Source organism: Cervus elaphus, chromosome 33 (assembly GCF_910594005.1).
Source record: "Cervus elaphus chromosome 33, mCerEla1.1, whole genome shotgun sequence".
Classification (NCBI taxonomy): domain Eukaryota; kingdom Metazoa; phylum Chordata; class Mammalia; order Artiodactyla; family Cervidae; genus Cervus; species Cervus elaphus.
In genome coordinates this window covers 68,237,916-68,250,355 of record NC_057847.1, presented here as the reverse complement: position 1 = coordinate 68,250,355, position 12,440 = coordinate 68,237,916, and the positions used below count along the sequence as shown (strand labels likewise).

General features: G+C 35.7%; 1 protein-coding gene and 1 pseudogene across 2 annotated transcripts in view; one reads left to right on the top strand and one right to left on the bottom strand.

The window, feature by feature from the left end:
* DPP10 (dipeptidyl peptidase like 10) overlaps positions 1 to 12,440 on the bottom strand; it is a 717,819-nt gene that overhangs the window by 380,778 nt on the left and 324,601 nt on the right. The gene's annotated exons all lie outside the window — the stretch shown is intronic.
* LOC122688250 lies at positions 6,503 to 8,372 on the top strand (annotated as a pseudogene).

Below are 12,440 nucleotides of genomic sequence, written 5' to 3'. Positions count from 1 at the left end.
TTAAATCAGACTTGATGAATTTTTATGTCAATTATAAATTTATTTATTAAAAGGTTATTGTAAATCCCTTAACACAATTTTACACTTTTGTAATGGCTATAAGATATTCTTTTATGCAATACGAAGTTGAAGGAAATGGCAAGTCACTCCAGTATTCTTGCCTGGAAAATCCCATGAAGAGAGAGGAGCCTGGTGGGCTATAGGCCATGAAGTCACAAAGAGTTGGACATGGCTGAGTGACTGAGCATGCATGCATGCATAGTTGTATAAACCAAGCTAAAGCTTACTTATGTGAGAAGTCACCATGTTCAAAAGTCATTGTTGAAGTACTGTTATTTCTTATGCTTTCAGAGTCTTTGTTGAATTCCAAAGAAGCCAAGTCCATGTGGTCTCTGGTGCTTTTATAAATTCCTGCTTCCATGTGTTGAACCCATTAGAGCCTTGCTCAGAGGCAAGAAGACAATTATAACTTCTTCCCCTCTTCTATTTTATAGAAAATATTTGCTTTCCTTTTTAGAGCATCATGGTGCTAAAATTTAGATTTCTGAGGAAAGGGAAGTTTTCATTTAAACCTTGAGATAAATCTAGATGCCCTATTATAATTTAAAAAAAAAGAATTTCACTTTTGTGATTATGGACATTAATAGTTCCTTGTATAATGATGTATCTGATGTTTATAAGACAACAAAATGCTAAATAATGACAGGGTTTAGCCATTCCTGGGTTCAAGGACTTTATATTTCAAATTAACTTAAATTCCAATTTTACTGCTAACAAAATTTCAACCCCCCAAAACACATACCAGTCTACAGAGCATCTCAAAGTTTCAGGTTATTTTTGAGCCTATAGCCCATCAGTAGAATGCTCTCTCTCTCTTTGTTCCACAATAGTTTTATGAGAGAGTCAGTGATAGGCCAGTCTCCAAGCATTGCTAGAAAATATTCATACACAGACACATACAGCTGCAGATCCACATATAAAATATCACAGGAATATAATCATTTTCCTTATCTCACACACACACAAAAACTGTACCAAAAAAGAGAGCATTAAATAGTTAATTTAGCTTGATAAAATCTTTGGAATCTAAGTAAACATAAAGTTAGCTGTTTTCTAGAATGTTGCATGAAACTGCACTCTTTATGCTCCTACAATATTCTCATGGCAGTCAGCCAGACAGAACCTTTGGAACACTGAAAACTCATCTTGGAGCTATTGAAGTTTATTCTTGCCCATTCTGAAAAATTGGCTGATATTGATAATTGTTATAAAAAGTTTACCCCATGAGTCTCATAGGCTGCCAAGAATGTAATTGAGCTGAAATGGAAGGCTGGTATTAAGCTTGCATCTGGTTCTGAGTCAAGGAGCCCTCACTCTTTGACTAGCATCAAGGGAAACTGCCTTCATTTGGGGAAAACAGATGGAACAATTTCACTATAATGGAGTTCATTTTGAGAAACTGTCCCAGCTTGTCCAAACTAATGGCAAGTTGGATAGGATTTGAAATAAATAATAAACACCTGTAGGAGTTGAGGTTACTAATGCTGGCTCAAAAAAAAAAAAAAAAATCAAATTAGAAATGATTTATTAGGCATCTACAATGCATGCAGCATGATTCCACTCATGATTTTACCAAACATGATAAAATAATATTATAACAATATTATATTATCATTATATATAATAATAGTATTATAATATTATATTATCATTATATATAATAATAATATTCTTAAAATGGAACCTTAAGTATATCCTGTTGTTCCCGACACATTTTCCTGGATATCTTCTCAATTTTCTCTCATGATCTGCTCAAGAGTGGCAAATGTATATATTTAATCAAGTATTTTGAATCTCTTGAAATTTCAATTTAACAATGTACTTCAGCAACAAAATTCAATAAATAGTCACTGTTTCTATTATATATCAGGCACTATCTAGTCTATGTATTAAAAATACAAAACACCCTCACTCATTTAGTTCAGAGTTTAGTGGGGGATATAGGCAAATAAAACTATTTCAGTACAAAGAGTACAGTGATTAAGAGTAAAGTCATTCAGTATCAACTAAAGGTAGCAATTAACCACATTTAATGTAAAACTCTAGGCCAAATTGAGATATACTCTAACTATAAAATATATACTACATTTTGAAGACAGTATAAAAATTATAAGATACCTCATTTTTAATATTGATTTTTAATACTGATTCCATGTCAAAATGTTATTTGGGATATATTGTATTAAACAAAATAAATTAATAGAATTAATTTCACCAGTTTCTGTTAACTTTTTCAATGTTTTTCAATGTTTTCTTTAGAAAATTTGTGAATTAAATCACATTCCTACTCAGATTTTTGTTGGATAGCAGTAGTATATATACTAGACCTTCTGTCTTCAAAATTCATTCTATCACTTAGCTGTGAGACATTAGGCAAGTACTAGTTTTGCGGCTTTTTGGGTTTTTTTTTTGTTTGTTTTTGCTTCAGTTTCCTTATGTATTTAAGAAGAGGCTGACAATAATTACAGTTGCTTACTCAATAGGGTGGTTGGGAGAAGTAAGTGAATGAAAAAAATCTAAAAGGCAACTGTTATTAAATACATAAGCATTAAGTAAGCCCATAAAAAGAGCATGTATCTCAGGTCAGAAGTAAAATCCAGGAAGAATTTGAAAGAGAAAAAAAAAAGGTTTCATTAAAGCTTCAAAGAATGTCAGAAAACTGTCCCACTGTAATAGGAGGATAATAGAGACAATATGAATAAAATCATAAAACTTGAACTAGCCGTAGTCCATTGTAGGAACTGAAAGTGGTTTTCAAGGTGTAAGATTGAAAACTTCCTGAAAGCAGTGGTGGGAAGAAACACTGAAAAGCCAGGTCATCGCACTGCCCAATACTATTTTAAAGAATGTATGAAATTAGTTTGTTGTTCAATCACTCATTCACATCCACCTCTGTGGGACCCCATGGATTGCAGCACTCCAGGCTTCCCTGTCCTTCACAATCTCCCAGAGCTTGCTCAAACTCATGTCCACTGAGTTAGTGATGCCATCCAACCGTTTCATCCTCTGTTGTTGCCTTCCTGCCTTCAAACTTTCCAAGCTTCAGGGTCTTTTCTAATGAGTTGACTCTAAGCATCAGGTAGCCAAAGAACTGGAGCTTCAGCTTCAGCATCAGTTCTTCCAATGAATATTTAGGACTGATTTCCTTTAGGATTGACAGGTTTGATCTCCTTTCAGTCCAAGGGACTCTCAAAAGCCTTTTCCAACACCATGGTTCAAAAGCATCAATTCTTCAGTGCTCAGCCTTCTTTACGGTCCAACTGTCATATCCATACATGACTACTGGAAAAACTATAGCTTTGACTAGATGTATCTTTGTTGGCAAAGTAATATGTTGTCTAGGTTTGTCATACCTTTTCCTCCAAGGAGCAACTGGCTTTTAATGTCATGGCCGCAATCACCGTCTGCACTGATTTTGGAGCCCAAGAAGATAGTCTGTCACTGTTTCCATTGTTTCCCCATCTATTTGTCATGAAGTGATGGGACTGGATGTCTTGATCTTTGTTTCTTTAATGTTGAGTTTTAAGCCAACTTTTTCACTCTCCTCTTTCACTTTCATCAAGAGGCTCTTTAGTTCATCTTTGCTTTCTGCCATAAAGGTGGTGTCATCTGCACATTTAATGTTATTGATATTTTCCTCTGTAATCTTGATTCTGGTTTATGCTTCATCCAGTCTGGCGTTTCACATGATGTACTCTGCATATAAGTTAAATAAGCAAGGTGACAATACACAGCCTTGATGTACTCCTTTCCCAATTTTGAACCAGTCCATTTTTCCATGTCCAGTTCTAACTGTTGCTTCTTGACCCGCATACAGATTTCTCAGGAGACAGGTAAGGTGGTCTTGTTTTCCCATTTCTTAAATAATTTTCCACAGTTTGTTGTGATCCACTCAGTCAAAGGCTTTAATGTAGTCAATGAAGCAGAAGTAGAGGTTTTTCTGGAATTCTCTTGCTTTTTCTATGATCTAATGGATGTTGGCAATTTGATTGCTGGTTCCTCTACCTTTTCTAACCCAGCTTGAGCATCTGGGAGTTCTCGCTTCACACAGTGTTGAAGCCTTTGAAAACTCTGAGTGTTGAAAAACTTTGAGAATTACTTTGCTAGCATGTGAATGAGTACAGTTTGCAGTAGTTTGAATATTCTTTGGCACTGCCATTCTTGGGACTCAAAATTAGGAATTCCGTCTATAAAATTAACTATTGTTTTAGCAAAGCCAAAGGAGATATACAAAGAGAATAAATGAAATGGGAGTAAGTGATGTCATCTAGGAGACTACTAAGGTATTAATAAAATAAGTTTTAAGGAGAAAGGCATATTTTCTTCTTCCCCACTCTAAACTCTCACAACTTTTGATAACTAAACAGTTGTCCTTTTCTATTAATTGAGTCTACTAAGCCAACAAGCCTTTAAAATTTGTGTTCACTTAATATACCCATTGTAAGCCAGGTTGTGAAAATAAAATTTGAATTTCATAAATTGGACATGCCAACCAAAATAAATATCAATGCTTGAGTTCTATTACAATATCAGATAGCTATCAACACTTATAAGACATTTGTAATTTATAGAACAAAATCAGTCTGAGAGGTCTACGTTCCAGGTGAAAGAGAAAAGGTTGGAAGCTCTCAGGAAAAGCTTCCTTTTGTTTTAGAGATAGAAGAACTGTTAAAAGGTAAACTGAGGCACATTATTTTTTTTTTTCCCCAAAGGTCTATTTAAGGTCCAATTCAAATTGAACAATGTCAAACCAAAAATGCTTAGGAGCTCCCTGCTGACAGAAGCTAGGGAAAAGATTTTAATAGAGAAGACACAGAAGAAAAACAAATATATTATTTGATTGGTTATAGCTTAAACAGTTGACTTATTTGGAAAATTCTAGGAGGCAGTTTGTGATCGGTTGTTCTTTAGTTTTGTTTTTTCGGATTTTGGTGCATTGATTCTGGCTTAGGTTTTGGTTTGCTTAGTAGGCATGCAAAACTTTAGAGACATTTTAGTCTAAGGACTTCCTTGTTTAATTAATTAACAAGAGTCGCAGTGATATGTCATAAGAACAACAAAACAGTAAGAAAGGAGACTGTTCTGGGAGGAATTATGGTGGACTAATATATTGATATAACATTATAAAAAGTGAAATGAACAGGTATATAGGTATAGTATATTCTAAATTGGTGATAGAATAACCCACAACTATAAGCAACCAGCAATAATATCTGAAATAATTTTTTAACTTTGATCTGCATCCTTTGTTTTGTCCCCTAGTAAGATTCACTGGTTTGTCGTCAATGTCTTAAACAGCTAGATACAAACAGCGCGGCTGTGCCAACATTTAAGGACAGTACCAAAGTGCACATCCCAGTCTCACAGTAGGTACCCGCCCTAAATATTTCTCCGTTGTGTGTTATTAACATGCTTCTCAAAGTCTGCAGTACTCCACCTCTTTGATACACCCTATCTCAGTGCTGAATGTGCTACTGGAAGACCAGCAGCTTTGCCTTATGTAAGGCATGCTCTTCCTCCCATGATAGCAGTGTTCTGAACAGTGTCATGGACAGACCATATTTATTACTCACTCATGGCTCAACACTACAAACCTCCTTCCATGTACTTTCTTTATGCAAAAATTTTATACCTTAGGCTCCATTGGGTTTAGAAATTGATCAACACAATCAACATTAATTAGGGGCTTTTTGTTTGTTTGTTTTTTGGCCATATCATACGGCTTGTAGGATCTTAGTTCCCTGACCAGGGATCAAACCCAGGTCTGTGGCAGTGAAAGTGCAGTGTCTTAACCACTGGATCACCAGAGAATTCCCAATATTTAATTTTGAAAAGAATAAAATTTTGACTAAGACTGAGATATACCTTCAGATCAGTGAGAACAAAAAGGAAAGAAAAATTTAGAAGTAAATAAAATGTAAAAGTAAGTAAATATTGGACTTCTCCTGTGGCTCAGATGGTAAAGAATCTGTCTGCAATGCAAGAGACCCCGGTTCAATCCCTGGGTTGGGAAGATCTCCTGGAGAAGGAAATGGCTACCCACTCCAGTATTCTTACCTGGAGAATTCCATGGACAGAAGAGCCTGGCTGGCTACAGTCCGTGGGATCACAGAGCAAATATTACACTAAATCATCAATATTTTTTCAGAACTTAAGCTCATAGGGATCTATATTTTTACTGACCACTTATTAATATTAAATTGCAAACATAACTATTGAGACTGGAAAGGAGAGAATGACATACCACATTTTGAAAACAATGAGTGCTGTAAAGAAGCATGCAGAAATGGCCTCAGTGTTGGAAGAGCAGATTGGGGAAATACTCAAGTAAACAGTGATGGAATGTGACAGAAGCTGTTAAAATCCAAATTCACACAAACATTTAAATTTTTTCTCATCTGGACACAGTTTCTTCTTCTAGTCTGAACTGCAATTACAACTAATGGGCTTCAACCCTCTCAACCAGTGCCCAGTAAGAGAGGCGCATTTATGCTTTCAAACATTTGGGCCATCCACTTGTTCATATGCTATGGTTTGATGCCCAGAATATTATCCTGTGCCATGAAATCTTGGTCCAGGATGAAACTGGAAAAAGATGGTGCAGTGACAGGATGATAAATGAAGTTCACCAAGATGAGAGCTTGGATTTTACTCATATTCTTGGCTACAGAAACAGATTTACCAACCTGTCTGCCCCCAAACAGATTCTTCTATAAAGTTTGAAAATCAAACATCTAATAACCACATTATATCAAAGGGCAAAAGACAAAGCCTCTCTTTTTGTTTGTGAGTAGACAGTCAAATTCAAAATTCTTCTTTAGAAAAGAGGATTTGTATAAATAAGGATTCTGTTTGCTTGCTACAGTGATAAAAAATTTCATATTTTGAAAATTCCCAATTAAACTACACACTTGTTTGTTGTTGTTTAGTCACTAAGTCATATCTGACTCTTTTGCAACTCCATGGACTGCAGCCCAGCAGGCTTCTCTGTCCATGAGATGTTCCAGGCAAGAACACTGGAGTAGCTTGCCATTTCCTTTTCCAGGGAATCTTCCTGACCCAGGAATCCAACCCCTGATTCCTGCATTGGCAGGCAGATTCTTACCACTGAGCCACCAGGGAAGCCCTAAAGTACACACTAGGTTGCAACAATTCTACTTAGTAAGGTTTCTTTCCCTTGAATCTAGATTTGTCACATTTTAAATTAATTAATCCAATGCATGTATATTCAATAAAATGTACGGACCTTAACTGATATTTAATAGTTTAAGAATCTCTTTTTTTTTCTGCTTTATTTTTTTTTCATTTATTTTTATTAGTTGGAGGCTAATTACTTTACAATATTGTAGTGGTTTTTGTCATACATTGACATGAATCAGCCATGGATTTACATGTATTCCCCATCCCAATGCCCCTCTTCATAAGAATCTATCTTTTAAGTAACACCTAAAGGAGCTAACTTTTCTTTAAAAATAATTCCATTCTGTGATTGAAGAACTTTTAAAAGGATGTTAATTCTCTGAACAAAGATAAAATTAAAGTCAAAAAGGTTTCAGTTGTAGTAATAGAGAGGCAGCACTTCCTAACTAGCAGACCTTTAAAATTGACTATGCTCTAAATTCACACAGCAAAAAATAGCGATCAGTAAATCTGTCTTGTGTTTTCATTATCTCAATCAGATAGCAAACTGTTATCTAAAATTTAATCAACAATGTCCCTAGATTAAACTGAATTTAAAAACATATTTTAACCATGAAGTCAAGGTAGAAGAGTATGTGGGCCCGCCCTACCCCTAGAGAATAGTGGATGAGTGCAGGGGGGACTTCAAGATGAGAAGCATAGATGGTGGTATCTTTCAAGCAAGCAAAGGTTTCCACAATTCCCTGCTGGGAGTAAACCACAGGCTAGGAAGCAGTTTGACAACTATTAAAACCAGGGCTCTGCAGTTGGGAGATAGCTTTGCAGTTGCGAGAGGTCTGCTTTCCATGATTGACTATAATATGGTTCAAGTCGGAGAGAAAGAAGATCCCTAGAACTCCATCAAGAGTGATGCTTTCACAAGAACCATGATGGCAGCAAGAAAGGTACCAGTAGCCATGGTTGGGTCAGCAGCAATGGGTGCCATTCTCCCGGCTTTAGTGGAAGGAGCTGGCATCTTGTTGACAAGATTTGCCTCTGCACCACTTCCTGATGGTGCTCTGATAGCTGAAGGCCCATCCAAGTTGCCTTCAGCCCAGTTACTATCTTTACATTTTGGAGGCTATTGACAGTATCAACAGGACTTCTTGCCCAGGATTTCTTTAATGAAATGAGGAAAGGACTTCAGATCTATTTTTAAAACCACAGGTGGGACAACTATGGCCAAATAGGCTATGAAGAGACATTGAGCACCTCTTCTCTTTAAAGGAACATGAAGCGGGGAGGTCTTAAAAGATAATACACTTATTTATTCACACTTAGATTGCATTTGTGATTGAAATAAATGTTTTAAATCTTTAAAAGGAAATACAGTAAGAGCTTAGAAGGTGAAGGACCAAATGGCAAACAGCAATGAAATGTTTAGGTGTTTCCTTGGAGACTTCTCTGCCTGGTTTTGTCCTGTTAAAGTGAAAAGTGAAGTCGCTCAGTTGTGTCTGACTCTTTGCAACCCCGTGGACTGTAGCCCACCAGGCTCCTCCATCCATGGGATTCTCCAGGCAAGAATATTGGAGACAAACAATAAAAAAACAAACAACAAAAAAAAAAAACCTCCTGGAAACTGCTCTTTTTTAAAAAACAAACAAGCACAAAAAACCTTATTTTAGAATAATTTTAATTTGAAAGTAAAGTTAGTCTTTCCTTACCATCTTCTAATTATTTTTTAAAAGACATAATTTTTCTTAATTTTTCTTTACATAATTTTCTTGATTCTCCTTTTTTTCCCAAATTTTCCAACATCCATTTAGTAAACCTGGAACACAGCATTCAAATAAGGCCCTGACTCTGTTATCTCAGTTTATATTTGTAATCTCTCCTGACTGCTAAGGGTTATAATTTCTGTTTCCCAAGGCTCTGTGGGGGTACAAATTGTTCTATATAATGATCCTTACTAAGAAGCCAAAAATCAACACTTCAAATGTCATTATTCTCATATTGACATAAACTTTTCATTAAAAATGTCGTGTGTCCCTCAGTTTGCCATGTTAAAATGCAGCAGTTCAGTTCAATAAATCCTAACATAATAGCAAGTTTCACAGTCTAAAAAATGTTGATTTTTTAATGAGTTGTTTCATGTGGGATTTAGTTTGTGTGTTGTTTGGGCATATTACACACATGTGTGACTGAGCATGTATGTAATATGTATTCTCTCCATTGCTACCAATGCTGTCTATACTTCTGCTTTTCTTCTTTAACATCATACTAAATTTTCCCTAGGTTTTCCAAGTTTCTGAGGAAATTTTAACCTTTTATATGAAAGCTAGATACCTCCTCAGGATAATAATTGAAATTTAAGAAAATGTATGGAGAAGAGAGGTTAACTATAATCAATATTCCCACTATGGGCCAGGTACTTTCCATATATATGTCATTTCTTTAATATCACAACCTTTTTTAGGAGGATAATGCTATCACCATTTCCTTGATTAGTAAAAGAATCTGGAGAGATCCACTAACCTGCCCTTAGTCATACTGATACTTAGTGAAGAAACCAACACTGAACTAGATTTCTAGTTCAATATCTAGACAAAAATCTCTATGTTTTAGTGCTGCATCATAATGTTTCAAGACTCTATGTAAATTACTAATTATATAAATAGTTAAAAAGTCAGATTTTACAAAACTAAAGTTTTAATAGATAGCCTTTTCAGTTTCTCACAAATATAATACTATTTATATTATTCTATCATCTCAAATTTTAATTTTACTGTAAATTTTTAACACTATAGATAGGACTACATTAGGTTTATGATAGGACACTTTCATAAGAAAGAAGTTTTGGCAACAATCTTCAAAAACTGAAATAAGTTATTATTGATACATCAATTAAGAGTAGGTTTCTAATATGATTTGGGGAATATTCATATTTCTAGACATGTTCTTTGTAAGAAGTTTCCACAAAACATATATCAGTCTCTGTTCTCAAGAATACTAGCTTCTGTAAAATGTTACCTGGTGCTCCAAATTATGGGTTTCATTATTTTAAAAGTTCAGGAACATCACATTATAATTCCCATCTTAAACAATATGAAATGCATTTTAAAAAAACTTAAAATTTCCTAATAAATAAAGATCTGTGTGGACTGTTATTTCCACACAGTTTGTAATGCATGGGTCTATTCTTTTTTTTTAAAGGGAGAAAATCATTAAATCGGGGATTAGGAAATAAACACTTTGTTGATATGGATCACAAACAATGTTTTTTGTAATTTTAAATTAGTCTTTACTTAAATAGTAAAGATGAATTTTTAAAAAATAAGGTTAATCATGGTTATCAATAATAGAATTTGGCATCAACTGTCTTAAGAAGCAAAGCAAATAAGAAAGTAAACTAACAGGGGAACCATGTTTGCTGTAAGGCAAACTCAAAACCTATAGATACATCAACTAAATAATAAAAATGTTCTGCTTATTATTTCTCACTTCCCATTTCAATACATTTAGCATTTCCTCAAATCCTAAAACATAATTTACCACACTTGAGCAAGAATATTCCACTATTGTCATTAACCTTTATATTCTGTAATAACATTTTGCCACAGGACAATTGATTTCAATAACTTTTGTTCCCCTTGGTGTGAAAAATATACTAGATCCTTCAAAATGTGGCATTTCAACTTCCTTTATCTGTTCTCATTTTTAGTCATATTTCAATATATAGGTTTACTGCAAAGTTCACATTTCACAATAAGATAAGCATACTATTTAAAGAAATAATCAACAGAGCTATTGGTAAAGCTAAGGAAGTTAACTGCTGAATTTATGAATGCATGTTACTGCAACCTAGGAAGAGTCAAGTGCAATTTTTACATGCATGACAGGGAAAAAGTACAGTGAATATTAAATAATACCTATTCCTTGTTTAATATTCCTTGAACCTTTCTCCTTTAAGATGGGGCCTAAAACATATTGTAGATTACATTGGTAGATTACATCGGTGACTTGCCCTCTTGAGAACAAGTAAAGGATAACCGGAGCACAGAATGGTTAAAGAGAAGACCTCAGAATACTTAATAAAGGTGGTGCACAGGGGCATACACCTCTTTCTCGTGAGATTGTGAAAACTCCTGGGCGTGGATCAACACTGCACATAGATGAAGGCCACCTTAACCCCTGAACTCTCCAGGAGGGTGTGCCAGTTATCCATTGGTAATATACCTATCTGAAGTCCATACCTGCCCAGGACTCTAAGAAAGTTTTACCGGATCCTTGTTCCAGAGCCTAGGAGAGTTCAGTCCTTGGGTCTTTCCTCCTTTAGAATAGATTAAACCACCTATGTGGACACTGCTGAGACTGACAAATAGTAGGGGACAAATAGTTGTTTGCAGAAGAGTGTAAACATTTTCCCCATGCAGGCTGGGGTAGCCACATGTTTGTTTGAGGCTCCTAAAGGCACTGAGATGATAGGCTGGCCACATGCCAGATGCCAGGTTCTGGTTCTCCTGTGCCACTGAGCTTTGATTCAGAAATCTAAGGAGTCATAAAGTGAACGTTGCTCAGTCATGTCCAACTCTTTGAGAACCCTTGGAATTCTCCAGGCCAGAATACTGGAGTGGGGAGTTGTTCCCTTCTCCAGGGGATCTTCCAAACCCAGGGATTGAACCCAGGTCTTTCACATTGCAGGTGGATTCTTTACCAGCTGAGCCACAAGAGGAGCCCAGAGTCATATAATTCTCAATTCAAATGTAACTTTCCAGTTGGTCAGGGCCACATATTTGTTAAGGTAACAGGTTGGACTACATTTTATTTAACAATCCATCAGCATGACTTATGAATTAAATATTTATTGTGAAAAAGCATATCCCTTTCTTTTCTTGCTCTGGCCCCAAAGACATTATGATTGGTCCTGTTCTGATCACATCATTCTGGTTAATGAGAGGAGTCACACTGTATCATTTGATTCATTTGAGAGCAACATGAATAGAACTGGACATGCAAAGTAGCCAGGAGATTAAACAGTGAGGACCAGATGGAGGCTGATTCAGGTCATGATTCAGGGACACTGTAGAACCATCATAAGTCAAGTGCAGGCTAAGTAGATAAGAGAGCACCATTAGATTCTATTCAATGCAAATGAGAGATGCCAGTCTGGGATCCACCAGTTTAGGAGCTCACCATTAAGATCAACAGAGAGAAAACAAACCACAGGGAACAGGATAAAAGCACTGGAGTCCAGAGATGTC